The sequence below is a fragment of the Pituophis catenifer genome, unplaced genomic scaffold, assembly GCF_029215685.1.
Source record: "Pituophis catenifer annectens isolate HBS135680 unplaced genomic scaffold, rPitCat1.0.hap2 SCAF_1, whole genome shotgun sequence".
NCBI lineage: Eukaryota > Metazoa > Chordata > Lepidosauria > Squamata > Colubridae > Pituophis > Pituophis catenifer.
The window spans coordinates 273,587,139-273,612,705 of NW_027256881.1; the positions used below are offsets into that span (position 1 = coordinate 273,587,139).

General features: G+C 37.8%; 1 protein-coding gene across 3 annotated transcripts in view; it reads left to right on the plus strand.

Moving 5' to 3' along the window:
* The window catches only part of TSPAN18 (tetraspanin 18), a 208,354-nt gene that overhangs the window by 42,876 nt on the left and 139,911 nt on the right, over positions 1 to 25,567 (plus strand). For 2 of the 3 annotated variants that reach the window (XM_070936110.1, XM_070936123.1), the window contains exon 2: positions 18,794 to 18,898. The exons of the other annotated variant lie outside the window; for it this stretch is intronic. The gene's annotated coding sequence lies outside the window, so the exon portion shown is untranslated. The remainder of the gene's footprint in view (positions 1 to 18,793; positions 18,899 to 25,567) is intronic. 3 annotated transcript variants of the gene reach the window in all.

Below are 25,567 nucleotides of genomic sequence, written 5' to 3' on the forward strand. Positions count from 1 at the left end.
GTGGAGAGTGTGTTTCGGTGTTCTGTTCCAGGATAATGGATGGGAACTTTAGCCAAACTAGGATAATTATCACCCAAGTCTGTAGCTTCCACATGGAAAGAGGCTTTGGCCTTCCCATTCCCCAGTGAATGTTAGTATAGTCACTGTCGTAAGTAGAGTAATTGAACCCTTAATTGAAACTTTCATTTGCTTATCTATTTCAAGGATAAATAGAGATTGAAATGAGTTTGTCTTACTCTCTGATAGGCTGTTTCTCTGTGTGATGGACCTTGATCTAATTCTCTCCTGTGCTAGCTAATTTCTCTATAGACTAGATCTATAATTTCCAAAGGCAGGTTCTAGATTTGAAGATTTAAGAAGTCAGGATTGCCACATTTAGTTTCTCTGCATAGCAACTGAACTCACAGAGGTCCCTGGCCGGCTATAATAACTGGCAACTTAAAAAAAGAACTCATTGCTTATTAGGTATCACACATGAGAAACCAAAGAGCAAGTATACAGTGAGTTTATTAGTTTGTCACTTTTATAAGCAACTGTGTTCTGAAACATGTGATTAGCACATAATCTTAAAACAGGGGTCCCCAACCCTTGGGCTGTGGCCCAATACTCGGCTGCAGCCTGTTCGAAACCAGGCCACAGAAGAAATGGACAAGTGAGAATAGAATAGAATAGAATAGAATAGAAGAGAAGAGAAGAGAAGAGAAGAGAAGAGAATTCTTTTTTTTTTAATTTTTATTTTCCATTTTTCCAATTTACATAACAATAAGCATTTTTTAACATAGAATAGAATTCTTTATTGGTTAAGTGTGATTGTATGTGTGAAGCTTCAGTCGTGTGAGTAGCGAATACTTGCGCTGGCATGCGAACCTCCACTCGTGTGAGTGGAGGGCACTTGTGCTCCTGCGCAAAACTCCATTCACACCAATAGAGCCTCACATACGAGCATCCTCCACTCCCACGAGTGGAGCTTCGCATGCCATAGCAAGTATTCACTGCTGATGCAAGTGAAGCTTCACATGCGAGCACAAGTGTTCACTGCTCACATGAGTGAAGCTTCATTCGTGCACACTTGCCCATTTCCACTACCGGGCTGCAGGAGAAATAGGCAAGCATGCACTCATGAAGCTTCATTCGTGTGAACGGCAGACACTTGCGCTCGTTTGTGAAGCTCCACTCTTGTGTGAGTGGAGGGGGCTTGCGCTCCTGCACAAAGCTTCATTCACACCAATGGAGCTTCACTCACAAGCACTTTTCACTTGCAAGAGTGGAGCCTCGAGCATGAGCACAAGCTCCCTCTGCTCACATGAGTGGAGCTTCACGCACGAGTGCAAGTGCCTGCCACTCGTGTGAGTTGAGCTTCGTGTGTGAAGCTCCATGCCCTCCCATCTGTGCTGGGGCGGGCTGCCAAGCTGGAAAGGTTGGGGACTACTGCCTTAAAACGTATGCCATTCTAAATTAAAAGACTAGAGGGTTGACCTTGAAATAACATAAATAGTAAGTTTAGAAAGGGGTGAATAACTGAAACAACTACGCTGACATCAAAAGAATACTCTTCAGTAATAAAACTAGTCCAATCAAGGATTAGAAAGAGCTGTGGTGGCACAGTGGTTAGAACGAAGTACTCCAGGCTACTTCTGCTGGCTGCTGGCTGCCTGCAATATGGCAGTTCGAATCTCACCAGGCTTAAGGTTGACTCAACCTTCTATGCTTCTGAGGTCAGTAAAATGAGGACCCAGATTGTTGGGGGCAATATGCTGACTCTGTAAACTGTTTAGAGAGGGCTGTAAAGCACTGTGAAGTGGTATATAAATCTAAGTGCTATTGCTGTTAGGGATGAGAATGTTGAATGCTTTTAGAAGCTCATATGTTGGGATGTAAATTTCCATAATGCTTTTTTCCAAGAGCTAAATTCTATTCCATGCACATTTTCTCTTAGTGAAATCAGTGTGAAATAGTTTAAGGGAAGTGGGCAACTCTTGATTTTGTGATATATTTCTAGGGTATTAGGCAGTAGTGGGCTTCAAATAATTTTTTTTTATTTATTTATTTTTTATTTAAAAAGTTTTTTATTTTATAAACAAACAAACAAACAATACATAATCAATAATTCAGTATATCTTCTAAATACATCTTTTTTCAAATACAAATTTCCCCCCCCTTTTTTTCCCCCTCCCTCTCCCTCCCCCTCCCTAACCCCCCCTCCCCACCCATCCCCCCTGTGACTTCTTCATAACAAGAAAAAAAAACCTAATTCATAACAGATTACTTACTCCCTCCTCTAAATATTGACCTTTACTTGCTAAAAATATTATTAATATTATAACATCCCCCTTTATCCATACATTTCAGAAAAGAAAAAAAAAAGACATTATACTATAACATTATAGAATAACTTCTAATTTAGCATAATAGTATTATAACTCCCAATTTGGCAATAATCTGCCCTTTTTCTCCTCTCCCAAACTGTATCCATATGTTATTGCAACAATTCATAACCACCTTCCACTTTAAAACTATACAATAAATCCTACTTCAGCATTTAATCTTCTGTATATATTACTATAACATTTCAAAGCGATCTTCCCCATAAAATCTAATTTAACATTTATTCCACTCTATCCATTTCCTCCACTCCCCTAAATATATCACCTAAAAATCCCTTTTCTTAGACTAATCAATCTACTAACTAGCTTATTCACCCACTATCATACAAAATTACCATACACAACAATTCTTGATATCTTTGATTCACTGCCCACACTACTTAAGAATATAAGTCTATATATTCCATTATATCTAAATAAAAAAAAAGAAAAGACAATAACTTTAAATTTATAGTCCATATAATATCTTCTTTAAGGTCTTTCCACTGGATTGGTAGAACCAACATCCATAATAGGGTAACGTAGCTTGCTAGTGCAACAGTTTGTTCAAAATCTTCAATCCTGTCTGCCCCCATCAGTAGTAAATATCTTCTTATATGTATAAAGGAAAAACAACCACCCGAGTGACATTATAATTATATTCCATATAGTAATAATTGTGGATTTCATCAGGATTATTGATTCCCATCATCGTAGTGGGTAACAACCCGATCTTCTGCATGCCCCAGCATAATTCTCTTGCCTTGTGATTTGAGATAATATAATATGTTTATCAACACAAAACAAAATTCCAAAATGGATAATTCAAATCCATCAGTTTAAGGCTCATTTCACGTCCCCAAATTACGGCCATGCAGAGATCTGCCACAATCTTCAGGATGATATTAACCAATACGTCGCCTCTACTGTGTTTACACATAATCATTCATGTTATAGAGTCACTGGCTTCACTGTTGCCTGATTTAGAAATTTCTATTTTTATGCCACCTATTTCTTTTTTTCTTTTCCTTTTGTGGGTTTGGTTTCCATCCTGGTTTCTTTTCTACAAATTGTGTATCGTCTGATCGGATTTTATTCTGCTTTGTAGATTGGTCTTGTTGGTTTTGGTTTTGTATCTCATGTTTCTTTTTTATCCCTTGTATTTCCCCTAATTGGTTTCCATGCTTATCCTTGCCTTGATAAGTCATCACATTAAGGTTAGATGCCACTTCTCTCAAATTTGTAGATAGTCCAGCTGGGGTATCCAATGAATCCAAAGGCAATTCATCTGGTACAGCCTCTGTAATTCGATATTTTACCTTTATTTCCGGCTCCTTCTGCTTATCCTGTATTATACCTGAAGATGTTAAGTTCATTTTCAACCTATTTTGATAAAATTCTTCCGCTCTTTCAACAGTATTTAGCTGATATCTTTCTCCTTGGTATCTAAATATAATACCAACTGGGGCGTCCCACCTGAATGAAATATTTCTCTTTTTTAACTCATTCACCAGAAAACCAAATTTCTTCCTTTCCATCAATATCTTAGGTGGGAGTTCCTTGTAAATCCAAATCTTTCTTCCATACAATTGCAAATTAGAATTGAAGGAATTTTGCACGATATTGTTCCTAATTTCTTTATCTGTAAAATAAATCACCACATCTCTAGGCAATTGCCTTTGCTTAGCAGTCCAAGAGTTGATTCGATAAACTCTGTCAATCCTACAAAACACTTCGTCAGGTTGAACCTTTAGAATCCCAGCTAGAAATTCAGAAGATATTTTCCTTAAATCATCTCTATTATTTTCCTGCAAACCTCTTAATCTTATCGCATATTCTGTGAAATTATATTGTACCATTAAAATCTCTTTTTCAATCTTCTGTTGCAGATTTTCTGCATTACCATACTTTTGATCAGCATCCATTTTAGGTTTTTCTTCTAAGCTATTATCCTGAATGTTTGTCAAATCATTTTCAATTTTTTGAATTCTATTGTCCAGTTTATCTTGAATTTCTTCCATTTTAGACTCTAGTACATTGGTATTTTTGTCCAACTGTATCATAAATTCTATATAAGCATTAGCCACTTTTGAGAGTTTTTTCTCCAAAAAATCAAACTTAGATTTCACCAATTCTTTAATTTCCTGCTTAAATTTTTCAAATTGCAAATTCACAGTCTCCTCCCTTCTTTCAATCTCTTCTATAAAAAATTCTATTATATTAAAATCAGGTTTCTGAGACTGAAGAGTTAAAACTTGTTCCTTTAAGTTGTTGGTGGGGGAATCCCCCCCCCTTCTTGTTTATCTGACTTTATGAGTCTCAGTGCCATGTTTCCGCCCAGGCAGGCTTTGTTAAAAAAAAGCAAGAAAAACTACTTTCCAATCAACAACAATATCAGGTCTCCAAGGGAAAAAAAAAAAAAAGAGAAAAAGACACAGGAGCGAAGTTTTGTCTACAAATGTAGCCAGTGGTATTTATTCCGGGCTTCAAATAATTTAACAACTGGTTCTCTGCCCTAATGACCAGCTGGGTGGGTGTGGCTGGGGTGGACGTGGCCAGGGGGCGTGACAGCATTCAGCCTCCTGCAGCATTCTGCCAGCCAAAACGGAGTGCGGGGGTTAATTACAAAATGTGGGCTTTGCTTTGTGACATCCAGATCCAGAGAACAAGGGGTGTGAACTGCAGAGAAAATACACTTTTGTTCAGTTATGAAGAAATATTCCCAAAGTCAGATGTACACTAAATGTAGTCTGACTTTTAGCTACACACCTCCCTAACAAACAGCAAATTTTGAAGCTTCAGGTAAAGAGGATTCTGCTCCTGTTGCAATATTTTGTACCACACATCCAGCTTGATAAACTCTTATGAATGGCTATAGTCTTCTGAAGCTTAGTTAACTGGTGGCTACAGATTTGCAGGTTGTGGGTGGCCCATGTTTCATTTCCCTAATTGTTTCTCATTCGTCAGCTGAATCTCAGAGAAAAGGATGCCAGGAAGGAACTATTGCTATGTAGCATTTTTAAATCTGGAAGCAGTGGCAGTCAGGAAACTGGAGTTATATATAGGTAGCAGAAAACAGCAATAATAACATTTGGCTACTTTATACCCCCACCCCCAAATGAAGCTCAAAATTCACCAAAAGAAATGAGGGCATTTCTCAAAAGAAAAAAGAGAGCTTTTTTAATTTTCAAAGGAAGAATACATGGGGAATTAGGGGGAAAAAAAATCAAACTAATCATAATACAACAATTATTAGCCATGCTGTAGGCATGTTTTCTATTTTTCCTCCCTATGCTTGATTTTATTCCACTTGAGCTAATGCAGCTTCTTGTTGCCAAGGTTGTTTTTTTTTTTGCAAGACCTGGAAGAGAATTATGTTGTATTATTGATGTCAGGCTGAATAAGACACTGTTGAAGAGTCCCTGTGAACAGCTCCGAGCTTCTGGAATGAAAACATGGGATAGAAATGTACCAAATGAATAGATCTGTTTCTTGGCTTTTTAGAAGGAAGGACATGCTTCTTTTATATTGGTATCTGTGCTCCTGGCTCCATGCTTTTTTTAAAAAACAATTGAGTTAAAATAGTGAAAGTGGAATCTGTCTAGACTCTGCCTTGTTTAACAGAAGGGAGGTGAAACAGACTCATCAATCATAAACTGATGATCAGTAATTTGCTGGTTCTTCCAATAACTCTCTAAATGCATTTCAAACAGGATTCAATTTATTGGCGGCGTTTGTCACTTGGTAGTAACCCCAGGATATAAATCCAAAACATTTCTGATAATAATGAAATGACAGTCTGGTTAAGGAAACAAACTGAGTCAGGATTGAGCATGATCTTATCCTATTGTTAGTAGAGAAACTTGTCATTGGAAGCAGTGTGTCAGAAGACTAAACACAGTTGACAGAATCACTGCCATGCCTTAAACATCAAGGATATCTCTTGATTTGGAAATGATCCAGCCTGATGTCCAATTTTATGCATTGCTGAAGATGCTTCAGAAATATTGATTGTAGTCACTCACTAAATGGGAAGTTTGGCCTGTGATGGAGCACTCTGATGACGACTTCATCACTTTCAGCTTTAGCTTGTGCCAAGGAAAAGAGTAATCATGCCTGGAAGATGATTGATGATCCAAAGAGGATCCATAAAGTGATTGTATTGACCAGACCTCTATTAGATTTTTGGGTCGCCCCCAAATAACTTTATTAAATACTTTTATTAAAAGATTTTAAAAAGTAGTGAATTTATCCCTGTACTTGAATAGCATGGATGGGCCTAGGCACTGTTCCTGAAACTCAGGGAAATTAAGTGTCTTATTAAAGCCTCTTTCCTAGATGCTGCATGGACTGGCTGTATGAGTTCAACTCTTGTACTAGCCTAGGTGAATGTCAGCCCCAAAGAAGTTGCAGCTGTTTTAATCCCACTGAAAAAGGAGAGGATTAATTCTAAAGGTTTGTTAAGGATATTGTTGTGTTACCAACCAGCAGAGTAAGTGCACAGAGAAACGGTACTGAGAGCAATGAATACAATACATACAAACTGGTTTAACAAAGCTTTTACTTTGTAGTGAAAAACAATTGCAGTCTTTTAGTCAATCCAAGTCTTTAGCCATTTAAATCAGTCCGAAGTTACAGAAATCATTCTTACCATACAAAAACAGCAGCAGGTAATAAACAGCAATTCAACGCTGGTAACAAATCACGATGGTAGCAGATCCATCCACTTCTTCACACACGACAGTAACAGTTCCAACCAGCAAGTCAAGCAATGATGAGAGCAGGTCCACCAATGACTATAGCTCGGCTTCCTTCTTATATACAGTTTACATTAGTAATTATCCACTTAAGATAAGTGAAGTCAGCAGTGCAATGACTCAACAGTACAATTAGGATAATTGCAGTCAGCAGTCATTAGTCATTACAATGACTCAGCATTACATCTTAAAGTTACAGAATACATTTAAAGTGATAGAACACATATATTGCGTGGACAACTTGTTAGGCTTATACCATATCCTAACAAGGTTCACTTTGAAATCAGATAGGCTGAGGAGCTTGGAACCTCCTTCCCACTTCCCACCTCCTATATGAGGTGGGGGTGGAGGGTGCATTGGGTTATACCACTGTCATCTGTAGTCAATGATCATAAATAAGAAAATAAGGAAATTAAGTGGGCGGAAGGAGACATCTTAATTCTATATTTTCTTTCTAAAAAGGATTGCATTTTAGAAATGCAATCTTAGAGTTTGGGGAAAGTAATTATTCATTGCTTTCTAAGATTGGCTTTTGGTCATTATATGATAATTTTCTTTTCTGTTGCAGTTGTTCTGTTGCAAAACAGTATCATCATAACAATAGCAAACTCCTGATGGTTTTCTAAAGAAAAATATCAGCATTAAAAATAATTTCTACTCCTCCAAAGGCAGAAATGTACTTAATCTGAGCTCAGCAATCACTAAATAAAAAGGGAGAATATTACAATAAGGTTTCAAGTTACAAAACAAGCTCCTCAGGGCAGTTTCAGCATAAAAGAGAATCATAACAAACCTTAGATTTGTTGTCTTAAGCTACTACAGCTTCACCATATCTTGCCTAGCTCCTTTTTATCTTACAAGATAAATCATTTCCCAACTTGTTATTGGTTAAAAGAAATGTAAATCTCTAAATGTTTAATTATCCATCCTTATGTTATAGAACATAACCTTAAAGGCAGCCCTAAAAAGTCTGAATGGGATATTGGGGGCACCCAATATTCCATTATGTTCTCCAGAAAGACTTAGGATCATCATCACATATGTACCTAACCATGCTCCAGACCAGGTATTCTGGGGATAAAATATTTCTCCCTTCCAGTTTTGCCCAAAAGAAACTTCAAAGTACATCAAATTTAGTAGAGATTGTCATTATTTTATGGTGCTATTATGCTTTCCCACTCACATACATAATCATGATTTAGTGGGTTTATTAATATTCCCCAGTAATTCCCTTCAACAAAACCCAGAACTGTCCCAATTAAGTCCAGCCAAAAGCAGACCAATGCTGGTCCACAGAGCAATGGCCAATGAGTCCACAAGGCACTTGAAAGTTTCCCAGTCAAGAAAAACCCACCAGGCAAAATTAAATCTGCAATACAAGAGGATTCACAAGGGACAATCCAAATCAGGCCAAGGTGTCTATCCAAAGCAAGACAGGAATCCCAATGACCAGGAAACACACAACTAAGATATAACACATTCCAGCATCGCCTCCATCTATCTGCTGTACTAAATAGTCAGTTTCTGGTGTGGCCCAGCAAGAAGGGGGAAGTTGCCTCCTCGCATGTAATCAGGCTGATCTTCACTGCTCCTGCCTTTTCTTTGCCCTACTTGTTTTTATTTATTTATTTATTGGTTCAATTTATATGCCGCCCTTCTCCGGAGACTCAGGGCAGCTTACAATGCATTAAGCAATAGCCTTCATACTTTTGTATATATCTACTTAGTAGGGCTTTCAGCCCCCCCTAAGAGGTGTTCTTTTTTATACAGAGTCACTTATTGCCTCCACATTCTGAGTCCTCATTTTACCTACCTCGGAAGGATGGAAGGCTGAGTCAGCCTTGAGCCTGGTGAGATTTGAACTCACAGTAATTGCAGGCAGCTGGCAGCTAAGTGCTACTTAACAGCACTTTAGTCTGCTGCACCACCAAGGCTTTTGGATCAGTGCAGAAGGCAGTTCTTCTTCCTCATCAGTGATTGGCTGCAATTGCATACTTTCCCTACCTGAAGTCTCGGATCCGTCCTGCTGCAACTGTGCTTCAGCCAAATCTAAGGTGACCAGACGTCCCGCTTTTGGCGGGACAGTCCCTCTTTTGAGCAATTTGTCCCGCGTCCCGCGGCGTTTCAAAAAAGTCCCAATTTTTCTTGAGCCCCAGCTGATGGCTAGAAGAAAAAAAAACTGTTTAAACTCTTGCCCGGGGCTTCAAAGGGCCGCCCTACAGGCAATCAGTGTAAAGCAGTTTTTTTTTCCCCTAGCTAAGCTTCAGAAACGAAAATGAAACCAGGGTCTTTGGTGCAGCGTGACAAAATGAGGCAGAGAGAGATTTATTTTTATTTTTATTTTTCCTCCCCAAAAAAGGTAGGTGAAAAACTGCAAACAATGGGAAATTTAGGAGGAGAGTTCAAGATTTTAAAACACAAAGGAAAAAAAGCTGTATTTAACTAGGGAATTGTAATAATTGAGATACTATTAATTGTATATTGTGTTGAAAGCAGAAATGGTTAAGTTGTGGTTCGGAGGAATATATGGGAGAAATTATTTGGTTTATTATTATTGGTAAATATAATTAATTGATTTGTAAGAAATTGGATTGCATGGAAATAATTGGAATATTCATGTTCATATTGATTAATATACAAAAAAGATAGTTTTATAACTAATTGATTTATATTAAAATGTTGAATTTGTATTAAACAACTGTATTACATAATTACATAATTAAACAATGTGAGGATGGATATAAAAATAGATGACAATGGGAAGGGGTATAATATAGAATAGAAGGGAAAAATTGAATTTGATTAAGATTAGAGATGAGGATGAAGGGTAATATTGGTTTTTTTAAAAAATAGATGAGGAATAAATATGGCAAAAAGGAAATATAGAAATTGTAAATTTAATTGAAATGACTAAACGCTGTTTAAATTTGTGAACCAGCCAAATATTCTGTTCAAAGAAAATACATTGTATGTTTGTATGTGTGTTTCTAATTATTGCTATTTATTCATATTTGTTCTCTTTTATTCTTTAAAGTTTAACAATTCATTCTTTATCTTAATATCTTTATATTTGCTTGGGGTTGGCTTTCTTCCCTTTCATCTTTTTTATTGTACAGCAATCTTCCTCCTCAAACCTACCACCTCTCTCTTTTCTTTCCTTCTTACTTTCTCTTCCCCCCACCCTCTTTTTCTCCTCCCTACTTCCTCTTTCTTTCTCCTTCTCCTCCTCTCTTCCTCCCTCTCTTACCCTCACTCCTACTCTAATTTCCATTCCTTCATCCCTCTCTATTGCTGTAATCCTTTAATGCATATGGACTACTCAGAGGGCTGAAAAAGTTATTTTTGACTGGTCCTCACACTTTTGACCAGTCCTCGAACTTATGACTGTCCTCACATTTTACATTTTTGCCCTATCTTGTCATCATGGTGAAGAGAAGCAGTTGTGAAATGAGTGACATGGTTGTTAAGAATGCTGCATGGGCATAAATGTGAGGATGGTCATAAGTGTGAGGACCAGTCAAAAGTGCGAGGACCTGTCAGAAATGACTTTTTTCAGCTCTCTGGTTAGTCCTTTTGTGCATATGGACTACTCAGAGGGCTGAAAAAGTTATTTTTGACTGGTCCTCACACTTTTGACCAGTCCTCGAACTTACGACTGTCCTCACATTTTACATTTTTGCCCTATCATGTCACCATGTTGAAGAGAAGCAGTTGTGAAATGAGTGACATGGTTGTTAAGAATGCTGCACGGGCATAAATGTGAGGATGGTCATAAGTGTGAGGACCAGTCAAAAGTGCGAGGACCTGTCAGAAATGACTTTTTTCAGCCCTCTGGTTAGTCCTTTTGTGCATATGGACTACTCAGAGGGCTGAAAAAGTTATTTTTGACTGGTCCTCACACTTTTGACCAGTCCTCGAACTAACGACTGTCCTCACATTTTACATTTTTGCCCTATCTTGTCACCTTGTTGAAGAGAAGCAGTTGTGAAATGAGTGACATGGTTGTTAAGAATGCTGCACGGGCATAAATGTGAGGATGGTCATAAGTGTGAGGACCAGTCAAAAGTGTGAGGACCTGTCAGAAATGACTTTTCAGCCGTCTGAGTAGTCCCTATACACATAGCCATGGCCACCCGGTCACATGACCAGGTAGCCACGCCCACCCAGTCACATGGCCTCCAAGCCATGCCCACACAATAAGCCACGCCCACAATGGTGTCCTTCTTACCAATGTTAAAATCTGTTCACCTTACCCTATAGACATAGCCATGGCCACCCGGTCACATGACCAGCTAGCCACGCCCACCCAGTCACATGACCAGCTAGCCACGCCCACAAAATAAGCCACGCCCACAATGTCCCTCTTTACCAATGTTAAAATCTGGTCACCTTAGCCAAATCTCTCTCAGATGGCTGCTTGGAACCATTGACCAACTTTATTTTCCATAGTGTGCCTTGCTTCTATAATCTGGCCAGGTGTTGCTTCCAGATGTGATCATGAACAGCAGTATCCATTGGCTTTGTTGTGCTCTCCAATTTCTTCTACATGTTGTATGGGGTATCATTGGAAAACTGTTTTAAACGTGCTGTGATATGCCTTTGCTTAGAACAATGACAGGAATCTACAACCTGAAAGATATATAATTTAAAGGTGGCTTTTCTCATTGAAATGACAGGACTCTATATCAGCCTTTTTTTTACTTTCTTAGCTGTTTAACAGTTACTCAACTAAGCAACAAAGAGTAAATCCATGGGAAGAATATCTAAATCTTTCACCTCTGGGACATCATGTAAGGCATTTGTTACATAGGAAACGGCATCCATCTTCAAGTTGTGGTAATAAAGGCAAGGCAATATTAAGCTTATTTGATCTGAATGTTGCTCTCAAGAGGTATGAGTTACCTAGGGACAAATCAAACATAAAGGACTGTTTAGGTGGAACTCCTTCACAATTAGAATGTTAGAATTTGTGTGTGTTTGTATAATGTGTTAATATATTTTTTTCTTTTTTTGGTGACTTTAGTTGATAAAATTATTTTTATGTTTATGGAGACACTCGATCAGTTGATAGATCTTACAATCAGTGGTGAGATTCAGTTAGTCCGCACCACTTCGGGACAACCGGTTGTTAACTTTTTGAGCAGTTTGGTGAACTGGTTGTTGCAAAAAATCATTAGGGCAGAGAACCGGTTGTTAAATTATTTGAATCCCACCACTGCTTACAACTGAGTTCTCCAAGCTGTACTATCAAAACAAGAGAAAGCATTTGCATCCTACAATGATTTCAGTTCAATAGTGCAGGTGATAAATTTATATTTACTGATAAAATAGCTAAATGTTTACCTTCCATCTTTTCTCAAGCTGCTTCAGTTACCTGTTTGCTTTTCTTTATGAATTAGCTAGGCAGAATAATGAGCAATATTTCAATTTTATTTTCAAATCGGAGTTAGGGACAGGGTGGAAGGGATTGGATTCTGTATTTCAGATTCACCCAGTTTTTCTTCAGAGCATTTGCAGCATCAGACTTTTAATTTTCTAAATGCCAACTGTTTGTGATGAGCATATACAGTACATTCTAGCAGAAGGTACTTCTCTCTAAACTGGGGATTGACTACCGAATGAGTTGAGCCTTCCTGTCTTAGCATCCCTACAGGACAGTTTAAGAAGTGTTATAGAACAGTAAGCTAGCTTGATAGCTGCCTCAAGCTGGGAAGGAAATGCTGTAAGAGAAAGATTAATCTTAAGGCAATGAATTTTAAAGACTTGCTTCTTTTATGTGCTCTGGAAACCTATCAAAATGCTAATGGTTCTGCTGCCTTAACCTTCAACATGTTCAGTGTTTTGTAAACATTTCATTTAATGGTATAGCATCTTAAAGATAATAAGAGACTTGTAGAAGTCATGCAGTTGGTGATATTTGGCAGGCTGCAGTCACAATTTGCATGTGGTGCAAAAGTAATGCACAGGCCGGATCCCTAGCCTTGATTTCTAGGGAGCAAATTCATTCACCAACCTGTCATATGATTGTCACTCTGTCTGTTGTTGCACTATCTCTCCTGCAAGTGATCAATCTCCATCACTGCTTCTCTGTTGAATGAATGCTTGGAGAGGAAATTTTTCAAAAGGTTGGTCAAATATTGCACTTAATTATTTATGTGGTTTATTCCTGTCTCCCTAGAGAGATTCTAGGTGATTTATAAATAGTAATAAACAGAATAAGATGACAATTATTTGATTACAATAATATAGGAGCCAATAATTCTTCCAAATATTTGGGATTTAAAACTATGTTAAAGAAAAAAAAAAGCTTTCATTTCCAATTGGTCCTTAGTTTTCTTGCAGAATAATTTTGTCATAAGTACTGTTTGTTTCTTTGACTGATATCCTACTTTTCCTGCAGGGACTCAGAGCAGCTTATGTAAGCAGAATAGACTGGACTGAGTGGTGACTGATAGCCCAAAAGTCGATTCTGTCAGCTTTTGTGATTAAGGCTGGTTTAAACTTGGGTCTTCCCTGTCCATATTGTAACTAGTACATCACACAGAAAGCCATATTTTCTATGATGGAACCAAGGCAGAACAATATTTTATCTTAGATTACAAACACAAAAGAGCTATCTGAAGAATTGATGGCAAGAATTGCACTATTATTTATGAGTGAATTGAGAGCGTGATGGCTCTGCGATTAAGAAACTGAGTTTGTCAGCTGGAAAGCTAACAGCCCAGATTCAGGCCAGGGCAAGCTGCTGCGTGACAGGGCAAGCTCCCGTTCTTGCCTCAGTTCCTGCCCACCTAGTTTAAAAGTATGAAAATGCGAGTAGATAAATAGGTATTTCTTTAGTGGGAAGGTAATAACATTCTGTGTTTTGTTGCACTCTGTGTACTGTGGCGTGATGTCATGCTGGCCACATGACCATAGAAACATCTTCGGACAATGCTGACTCCCTCGGCTAAGAAACAGTGATCAGCACCACCCCTAGAATTGAACACGATTTGATAGGGAAAACCTTTACCTTTACCTTCTTATGAGTTAATAAGAGAATAAGGAGCATTCTAGAGCCAGTGGAGAGGACATAATAATTTGGTTATTTCCTGATAAGCCACCTGATTCACTATGAAATTGGCACGATGTCTACATTCCTCATAGATTCAAGCATTCTTTATCTTTTAATGATAATAAGAAATTAAAAATAAATAAACAATAGAAGTATACCACTTGTTTAGCAACCGTTTGAAGTTACAATGGTCCTAAATAATTATACTTATGTCCAGTCCTCAGAATGTGACCATCCTAGCACCTCACAGTCAGTGTTCAGGATACGGGTGGTTGGCAACTGGTTCACACTTACGACAACTGCAGCATTCTGCAGTCACATGATCACTATTTGTGACCTTCCCGCTGGCTTCTCATGTACAAAATCAGTAGGGAAGCCAGCAGGGAAAGTCATAAGTTTCTTCAGGAAATTTCCGGAAGTACAAAAGTTTTTGAATAACAGGTTGTTAGTCTTACAGTATAAAGGAATACTCGTTAGTATTCCTGATATTTCCAGCAGAACATCATCATATTAATCCCTTTTTGTAGTATGTCTGCCTAGAAACTGGGATGGTTAGATTTTTCTGCCAATATCATCTCTTCACTTTGCATAATTGTAGCAGCCATTGTCAGAATATCTGTCTCATGCATACCAAAGTTTCACACTGGGTATTTATTGTTTGGATGACTGCATACAGCAGAACACGAATAAGGAAGAAATTCATATATGCTTTTCCCTGAATAATGTAGGTTTGATTCAATAGGAATTAGTATTAAAATGCTGGATTTATTTCTTGTTGGTAATAACCTAATCTTCTTAAGGATGGTAGGCGGAAAATATTCCCTTAAATGCAGTTAGAACTTTCAAAGCCTATAAGGAATTAAATTTTGATATTGAGAAGCTTCAGGAGTTACATTGAAAATGTAATATTTCACTGTCATGAAACCTCCTACGTTTGTTTAATATATGAGGCATGCTTAATGCTTGGGATTCTTTTTAGTTTGACTTGGTATAATTTCATTTCATTTTCATAATGCCCGTGATGTTGTTGTTTTTCTTAAAAAGACGCACATTACATCTTGCAAATTGATGAAACAAAACCTTCAGATCCACACAAATGCTTGTATCAGAGCAATGAATGCTTGGATACTTATGTTCACAAAGATTTTTCTGTACTCTCAATAATTTAGAGGTAAATAAAATAAATAGGAATAGCACTTAGACTTATGTACTGTTTCATAGTGCTTTACAGCCCTCTCTAAGCGGTTTACTGACTCAGCATATTGCCCCCAACAATATGGGTCCTCATTTTACTGACCTCGGAAGGATGGGAGGCTGAGTCAATCCTGAGCCCTGTCAGGATCGAACTTCTGGAGTGAGCAGCACGTTAGCCTGCCGTACTGCATTCTAACCACTGCACCACCATGTCTCTTATGGGAAATGAGAATTGAATTCAGCCTTTTCAGGTAATTCATCAGTTTGGTGCTGTTTCAACTGGCACTGGTTTTGGAGTGGCAGGAACTTTGCAGGATCAAAAAAAGGAGAATATTCTCAGTTAAATTTGATATGATCCTTCCCATATGTGTCTTAGAATGGTCCCTTACTTATTTTTTAAGGATGTTAACATTTTGATTAGTTTGTGCACAAATGTTGCTGCTATTACTACTATCCGTACTATTATTACTACTGCTGCTGCCGCCTTCTCGTCCTCATGACTGTCATCAGAAATCAAGGTGCTTTCAAAGAACAGTTGTGATAAATCCTTACTTCAAGATCTAGTAGAAAAAGTAAGTGCAGCTTATTGTTTAGCACTCAGGATGCTGGCATGTTTTATTATAGAGCATGCACTTGAAATGCAAGAAGTCCATCCCCAATGTCTGTAGGTAGAGTTGAACAACTTTTTCCTAAAGATATAGATTATTGTCCTGGACATTACTGGGCTATCTGAACCTATGGTCACAGTCACACTGTATATACCAGTGGTCACCAACTGGTGGTCTGTGAGAAAATTTTGGTGGTCTCCAGAAAAATTATTTGCGTTTTTTATATTGCACTAAATACTATCTTTTTAAAAAATCATATTAGTGGTCCACAGGATTTACAATTATGAATTTAGTGGTCCCTGATGTCCGAAAGGTTGGTGACCCCTGGTATATACAGAGGTTTCTTATGTTCTTGTGTGGATTATGTTTTACAAAAAATTGAAGGATGGCAAGAAATCACAAATGAGTTCACAGGCAATATCATTTATTTGCCTTTTGTGTAAGTCAAGTAATTTTAATTTGTCAGTCAACATTTATAACCAAATGTGATATAATGAAAATCAGCCAACTGTGCATTATTCAATATGATTAAGTAAATCATGGCTAAGCTGGATATGTGGACCAGGTCTAAAAAAGAGTTGCAATTGAAATAGACAAAGGAGGAATGGCAATAAAAGAGGACTAGTTATGGGTGGGCAGGGAAAAAATGTGATTATTCCAGTAGTCTTTACACTAAGAATCAAATGCATTAGGTTTCTGTCTTGCTTGAAGTATTAAGAAAAGAAAGAAGCATGGATTTTTATTTTTATCTTGATGGAAGTAAAGCAATTTCAGAGACGTTTCAGAGTAAGCTGGAAAAGATACATGTAAAATAGAGAGGTACTTAAGTTTTGAAATAGGTATTTTCTTCAGTATCAGGACTTCATGTATTCAATTGATAAATTTAAAAAAAAAACACAGCCCTAAAGATTACTGCAATGTGCTCTACATGGGGCTGCCCTTGAAGAACACTTGAAAATTTCAACTGGTCCAGTATGTGACTGCATGAATAGTAAATGGTATTGGATCCATGGCATTAGTAGCACCAATATTACATGAGCTGCATTGGCCACCAGTGGAATTCTAGGTGCAATTGTCACCTTTAAAGTCCTATATGGGTTGGGACTGGGTTACTGGGTTACCTGAGGGGCTTCCTTTTTCCAAGAGACTCTACTCATCCAATTTGGTCCAACAGATTGAGTATGTTGGAAATCCCACACTAATCCATCAGAATAGAGCTGGAAGGGACTTTGGAGATCATCTAGTCCAATCTCCTGCTCAAGCAGGACACCCTACTTGACAATTTCGGCAAGTAGTTGTCCAGTCTTTTCTTAAAAACCCTCAGTGTTAAAGCATCCACAACTTCTGAAAACAAGCTGTTCCAATGGTTAACTTTCTCACTGTTAGGATGTTTTTCCTTAATTCCAGGTTGCTTCTCTCCTTGATTAGTTTCCATTCACTGTTTCTTCTCTTGCCTTCTGGTGCTTTGGAAAATAAGTTGAGCCCCTCTTCTTTGTTTGGCATTAGTCAAACAGTGTCGAATCACTGATAAGCCTTCTCCACTGTAGCCCCTGACCTATGGAATATTCTGCCCTTTGAGATTAGAATGGCCCCAACCTTGTTGGCCTTTCATAATGCTTTAAAAACCTGACTGTATAGCCAGGCCTGGGGCCTCAAATGTATTAAGGGCCCCACTTCTTGGTTCTACTATTAATTCATTAATTATCTCGGCTACTAAAAACAATTTGGTGTGTGTGTGTGTGTGTTTTTTTATTGTTTTGAAGTATTTTATTGTTTTAGAACTGTAAGCCACCCAAAGTCACTTGGTTCACATGAACAGCCATAGAAATTAAATAAAGAATTTTATACTGAACAAAATTAAAATTCCAGTACAGCCTCATATGTTTTGTTTTGTTTTTTTAGAAAACTAAAAGTGGCGATCAAAACAATGTATAAGAAGATTGTAGTTTGGCCAAACATGATGCATTGTAATAGAGTAATAGAGTAATGGAATCTAAAAAGTGGATGGGTAGGAAGGACTGTTGTTTAATATCTTTATAGTAAATGATTAAAATTGTTAAGATTTGAAAGGCAAGGATGCCTATACAATGGAGTGTGTGGATTATACCAGATATATTCATTTGCTGATATTTTATGCCACTTTATTGTCACAAGCTTTAAGTGATGCTTAATAAAATCTTAATAAAAGCTTTGAAACAGTCTAGGGTCGTGATGGCGAACCTATGGTACACGTGCCACAGCTGGCACACGGAGCCCTCTTGGTGGGCATGCGAGCCATTGCCCAGCTCAGCTCCACCAAGCATGTATGCGTGCCTCCCACCAGCCAGCTGATTTTCGGGTCTCTGCTGCGCATGCAGGAGATGCGTGTGCATGCGTGGGGGGGGGTCGCACTTGCATGTGCAGGGGGCAGGGCATAGGGGTGTGTCACGCATGCATAGCATTATGAGTACCGACACACGACGACAAAAAGGTTAGCCATCACTAGTTTAAGTTCTAACTGTAAAAGAGAAGGGAAAGGATTAACTGAGCCATCTACCAGGGTTAGAGCAGATCTTCATGTCTCCCAAATGTTCTGGCAGAGTAATATTTTAACAACCCTGAAAAATTGCAGGGAGTGGGGGGGGGGGTTGTTTCAGAAGCAGGGAGGCTAACTGTTTTGTAGACGGGAGTTGAGCAGAATAACTGTCTGTAAAGCTTTCCAAAAGTCATCATGATTGAAGTTCACAGTGACAAAGAAAATGTCCATTTGGAGCAGTTGACTAAAGCTTTGGAATTTATTTACTCACTTATCTTTCCTTTTTTTCCCCCTCCCTCTAGTGCACAAACAGAACAAGGAGGAGATAGAGAAGTTTGAAAATTCCTTCTCCCAAGGAAGAAAAAAAAAAAAAAGGAAAGATTCAAGTTATCACCAAGAGGCAGAAGGTTTGTTTGGCTAAATGAAAGAGGCATTCTTCTTTGTCTAAGCTCTTCTGAGTCCTTGGCAGAAATGATATAGTTTAATCTTTGTTATCAGACCACTTTGTAGCTACAGGATGCCTTTTACACTAGTCAGTCTCATCTGACTAGAATCGTTTTTCAGTGGTGAATATTTTGAGAGATGTAACTGATTGCATGATAGCAACCATTCAGAGATAGAGAGTGACTCAGTATGTATGTGTTTGTAGGGGAATTGCAGAACATTTAATCTGTTGATTTAGAAACTTAATAGTTTTAAGAGCAGTGACTGTTCAAAAGCTAATCAATGTTCTAATCAGGTTAGATTAGAACATGAAGCAAGGGTGCAAAAATGAGGGAAACTAGGATTCATAGTTCCTAATGAGTTGGTTCTATTGAAATATTAATTCTTACCTAAAGTAATCGGCCCAGTACAAAGAAACAATCCACTCTCTGTTGACTGATATCCAAAGCAAATTGTCATGGATAATCTAACCTATTTATGTGGTTGCTAAGAGTTGGTAATGACTTGATAAACCACAATCAATCAAAAAGCAAATTGAATTGCTTGGCCATGAGAAAAAAAAATATCCAAGATTCTCATTAAGTAATGTGAACTATAAATATTACAAAATATCAAACAAGCTTTTAAGTTCTCCAGAACTCTTTCTTATGGATGATTAAGTGTGGGTGTTGGGTTTACTATTATAGGTAATCTTCGACTTACAACTGAGCCCCAAATTTCCATTGCTAATCAAGACAATTGCTGAGTGAGTGGTGTTCCATTTTACGACCTTTGTAGCCACAGTTGTTAAGTGAATATTGTGGCTGTTAAGTGAATTTGGCTTCCCCTATTACTTGTCAGAAACCAGCTGGGAGGATTGCAGATGGTGATCATGTGACTCTGAGACAGGGCAACTGTCTCCTTCAGTATAAACACACATTTTGATTGTAATCCTAATCTTGTTTGTCAGGAAACATTACTTTTAGCCACTATTAAGGAAACTTCATTGTTCACTTATTCAGAGAAAAGAACCAGAGGCAAGACAGAGACAAAATTTAAATTTTTAAATTTTCTTTGTACAACAGATTTTTAGTAATGCAGTGTAAATGGGAAAAGAATTTCTAATAGTAGTAAATCAAATGTTGGAACAAGCTGAACAAATTAGACAGCAAGCATATCTTTGCAAATTTCTGGTACAAAAGCTTGTGTGGGATAATTAAATATTTTTAAGCAGCAATATTACAATAATATTATAGCACTTACACAATATTATATTCCTTTTTCCTTGTTTTTTTTTTAAATTCTCAGCCTTTCAACCATGTAATAGTGCTTTGTAATGCCCTTGCTTTCAATTAATAAACATTTGCTCTCATGATCTTCCTTCTATACTAATGCTCAAATTCCTAGTCATAGCCATTCTGACTGGGGAATTAAGGGAGATATAGTCAAACACCCAAGGATGATGCTGTATTGGAGAAGAATGCTGTTGAGAGATTATTAGAAGGAAAATTAACAGTTCCTTGAGAGAGATAATGATAAAAAATATGATGTCTGGGAGGTGTGAAATTTAGGCATTTGTCATATCTTTTGGGTCAACCAATAAAAGCATTTGAAAGATCTAGTAAAGGAATGATCTGCCACTAGAAGAACTAGGAAAAAAGATAGAAAAAAGGTGGGAAATGGTGATATATAATATAACATCATATAATCAGACTCCTTTCAAACAAATGTAGACTTACAATATTATTGTACAAAGTTAGAATTCTAGCTAATTTGTGAACCACTAAATCTAATGCTTGTATTAGAGAACTCAAGTAACCTATTTTAAAATTTTATGGAATGCGCCATGTTTTCTGATAAATAATAGTATGCTTATCAAACTCCCAGTACCTCCATGTACAGATTGTAGATCAGTTTAAAAGTAACTCTGTATCTACTGTATATCTCTGTAATCCTACAATGTCAGCAGACTTTCTCATTTATTTTAACCTCAGCTACAATACACATAAAATGACAGTGAATGTAGAATTTCCTTTTGCAATACTTGTGAAGTGCTGAACTTGTTTCTCCATTGGCAGGAGCTATTACCTTGCCTTACTTCCTGAATGCAAGGCAAGTAATAAATACAATATTTTATATTAGTCAACTAGCAGGAGTTCTGATTGATCCATCTGATTGATCCATGTTATTGTCTGCCACTTCTCAATACATTGAGGTAAGCAGAAATGAAGATATGTATAATCTAGTCTCATACTGGTTTTGAGGACTCGGACAATGAAATTGACAGTAGAATAAGGTCATGTGAAAGAGCAACTTTTGTAGAGTTATTTCAACTTGGACCTGCTGAAATAACGTGGTATCTTAACAAGGATGCCCCAAAGTGCAGCATCTTGGCAAGCTCTTTTTGTTTCCCCAAACAGCTTTGCTTCAACAAAATATGTATTCTGTGGATGCCCCAAAGTGCAGCATCTTGGCAAGCTCTTTTTGTATCCCCAAACAGCTTTGCTTCAACAAAATATGTATTCTGTAGATGCGCCACTCGGATACAGAAGACGGTAGAAAACTGGTAAAGTGACTGCTTTAATGAGTACAGTGTCTAGAAGTTGATACAGTGCAACAAAGAATGGTCCATTGAAGATGGAATTAAAGCGAAGTATTTTATTTTATTTATTTATTTTAGAAAATTTATCCTTTCCAGATGTCACTCAGTCCCAGTACTGGGAGTGCTAAAAATGGGGAGACCGTGAGTTCTATTCCTGTTTAGGCACAAAGCCAGGTGGGTGGCCTTGGGCTAGTCACTTTCTCTCAGTCCTAGGAAGTAGGCAATAGCAAACCATTTCTGAAAAACCTTGCCCAAAAACATGGCAGGCACTTGTCAAAGTAGTCTCCAAGAATCAGATACGATTGAACAGAAGAAAAAAATATATATTAAAGGGTCTCAATAGTTCAAAAAAGGACTAAAGTTGATATGTTGTAGTTTTTAGATAACAATTAGGGGAAGGGACATAAGATTTTAAAAACATCTCTCTGACCTGTGCTAATGGTGAGAAAGGCTCATCTTCATGTGTGGATTTTTCAGTGGTAAAAGCAGACTTTATTTGCCATTTTAAGTTGGACTTATGTAAGCAATTTATCTCACTAGGATGTACCAAACTTTGCAGTGAATTCATTTCACAGTTTGAGAGCATTTGCTCCCCAGATTAACTATTAGCAAGAATAAGCTTCCAAATAAATAAGACCAGCACACTCACTCCAGGTCTACTAAGCTCTTTAAGCTTTCATCTGTACCAATGTTTACTTTAGGCATCAGGTAGTCCATATAAAGCTTGATGTTGATGATTTTGAGTTGAAAATGCTGGGGATGCCAAAAGGATTCCAGAAAGACTCTTACCTAAATAAACAAAACCCTACATATTAAAAAGTTAAATAAATAGCTGCTCTTTATTTGAACAAATGAAGCTGGCTGGTTTTGCTGGTAATCATTTTGTTTTCATTTTAGTTCTTTAAATGTATTTTTAATAAGAATATCTTTCTAAACAAAATACAAATATAAAGCACATGATAAATATAAATGTGAATCTCTATCGTCAAGGTCCTCGGATGGGTGAATTTTATATGTTACATTTGTTTGTAAAGTTTTTATACTTTATTATAAATTCATGTTGTTCTTACCTCTTAAGTTTTGAGATTAATTTCTCAATGGTAAAGGACTAGGCTAACATTGCATGGAACATTGATACCTTTCATTTAGAAGATTTGCTTTTATTAACTGCGTCTCGGTGTCTGCAGACATTGTTTTTGAATTGCCTCTGAACTTCATGGTTGCAAGGATGCATCACATGAGTATCACTTCTGTACATGTTGAATTAGAAACAGATGCTGCTTCTTTCATCATGGAAGACAGTCAAGTATGCTTGATGCAGTTTGCCAAATCTGGGCTTAGCTAGATGTAATAATGTGAAAAGAGAAGAGAGAACTACTGAGCTTCTTCTGTGGGACTGCCATTGTTTTCCAGTAAAGGTAAAAGGTAAAGGTTCCCCTTGCACATATGTGCTAGTTGTTCCCAACTCCAGGGGGCGGTGCTCATTTCCGTTTCAAAGCTGAAGAGCCAGCGCTGTCCGAAGACATCTCTGTGGTCATGTGGCCGGCATGACTAAATGCCAAAGACTCATGGAATGCTGTTACCTTCCCACCAAAGGTGGTCCCTATTTTTTCTACTTGCATTTTTTATGTGCTTTCGAATTGCTAGGTTGGCAGAAGCTGGGACAAGTAACGGGAGCACAGCACTAGGGATTCGAACCGCTGAACTGCCGACCTTTCAATCGACAAGCTCAGCATCTTAGCCACTGAGCCACCACATCCCTAAGTATTTTCCAGTAGCCCCCTGCAACTTTCCCTTTAGACAGAGGAAAAGCATCTGTGAGGAATATGGTGGGGGACAGGAATGAAAGGCAGAAAAGGACTCAATTCTACTTTTTTAATAAATTACTTCATGCTAGAAATTACCATCCAACTTAAATGAGCTCTGCTTGGCTATGTTTATGTACAGTTGTGCCATCCAGAGTTCTGAAAGTATCCTGATCCAGTTCAGGTTTCTGAAGTCAGTGATTCTAACATGCGAAGGACTAGAAGAAGAGGCATAAGCTCAGGAATAGAGCTAAGTGTGCAGTAATTCATCCCTTGTCTAAAGATACTTCCTTCTCGAGTTCCATTTCTTTGAAAATGTTTCAAAAGAATGTTTATTTACAGATTTGGAGAGAGAGGGAATTGTTTAGTAGCCAAGGATGATTGGAACTGAATATTATGTTTAATTTCTATAGTACTAATTCTGCTGCTTATTATCAAAGCAGGTTCCTAGTTGGCCTTGATAGAACCACGAAACCCTTTGCAGAATTGGCTCTGGATGTTACTTAGAGGGGAAGATCATTAGGATTTCTCAGGACCACGTGCTAGAATGGAAAGAAAGCAATGACAAACTGCTACCATATTAACAAAAACAAAACAAAGTGGCCATATCTGTGCAGTTATCAGAGCTACTTCACCTACATTCAACCACAATCTGACTAAAATAGCACTTTCTAATTAGTTCTTTCATCAAGTATTGTGCCTTTTTATGTAGAGCAAAGGATAGAATCGTAATATTTTTTTTTCCAAAAGTGCTTTTTCAAGAAGCAACTGGACTTTCTGGTTTTTCTTTGAAGACGTTTTACTTCTCATCCAAGAAGCTTCTTCAGCTCTGCTTGGATGGTGGTGAATGGAAGTATTCATACCTAAATAAAAATAAATCCTTCCATTCCCTACCATCCAGTCAGAGCTGAAGAAGCTTCTTGGATGAGAAGTGAAACGTCTTCAAAGAAAAACTAAACAGTCCAGTTGTCTCTTGAAAAAGCGCCTTTGGGACAACCATGACCTGGATGACTGAGAATCTCCATAGACAAATAGCATTTTTCATTTATTTACTGCCTAACTTGTGATTCAAGTTTTTATGCATTTAAAAAAAAAATAAAACATTAGTTACAGGTGTTAATTTCAAAAGTAGCCCAGGCCTACCATTGTCTCCTTCTACCTTCCAGAATTAAATTATTTTCACTGCTTTGTGGAATGCAAACAAGATAGGAGTTGAAGAACCAATTCTTTTGCCTACCTGGATAATGCATCTGTATGCATTGCAGGTCTATCTGGGGAAATCATGTGATTGATCTTTGATCGGTTCATTATTAAAGTCTGTCATCTTTTCAATTGATATTTGGTCAATGTATCTGAAAGCATAAGAAGTGAGGAAAAATACTTATAAATTATATAACTTAGTGGAAGATCAGTACTATCTCAGTGCTGATATTTTTCATATATTTTTCTTGCAACGATATGCTGCAATATTAATACTTTTTGATGTTGTATAGTGTAGCTTTCATTTATATTAGTAGTTTTATGACTTTGCCTGTATAAAAAGGAAGTTTGGCAGCGGTAGCAGCTATTAAATATTATTCTTTATAATGTTCTATTATAAATTCATGTGTGTTAAAATTGCACCATTATCCAATTAAAAGTGTAGCAATATTATTTCTGTGAGCTAACATATATCAAGGTCTGCCTCTTCTTTCTCTTGATTGCTGCATCTATTTTCTGTGGCTTCTGACAAGATGTTAGGTGTATATGATGACTGTAACTATGGGATTGTAGTTTCAATGGACCTTGATGATATCCAATTGTCACTGAGCAGTGTTAATAATCACTGACTTGCCATTTATTTAAACGTTTTCCAGAAGATCCTGTTAAGTTTCATCTTACAGAATTCTCACTCTAATGCAGGGATGTCAAACTCAAGACCTGCGGCCCGGATGTGGCCCATGGGGTGCTTAAAACTGGCCCGCAGGGCCGGCCTGGAAATATCATAGGACTGGCCCGTGGTGCCTCTGTTGGCCAAAATGGGCCGCTGGGGAGGGGGGAAAGTTCCCTCATGGCTTATTTTTGGCCTCCCCGGGCTCCATCAGCTCTCTGCAAGCAAAAACAAGTCGTGCGGGGGCCTCGTGGGGCCTCCGCATGGCCCATTTTGGCTGGCAAAGTGCTGCAGGAGGGTGTTCAGGCTGAAAATGAGCCACACGGGCCTCGCGGGGTCTCCGTACACCCCATTTTGGTCAGCAGGGTGCTGCAGG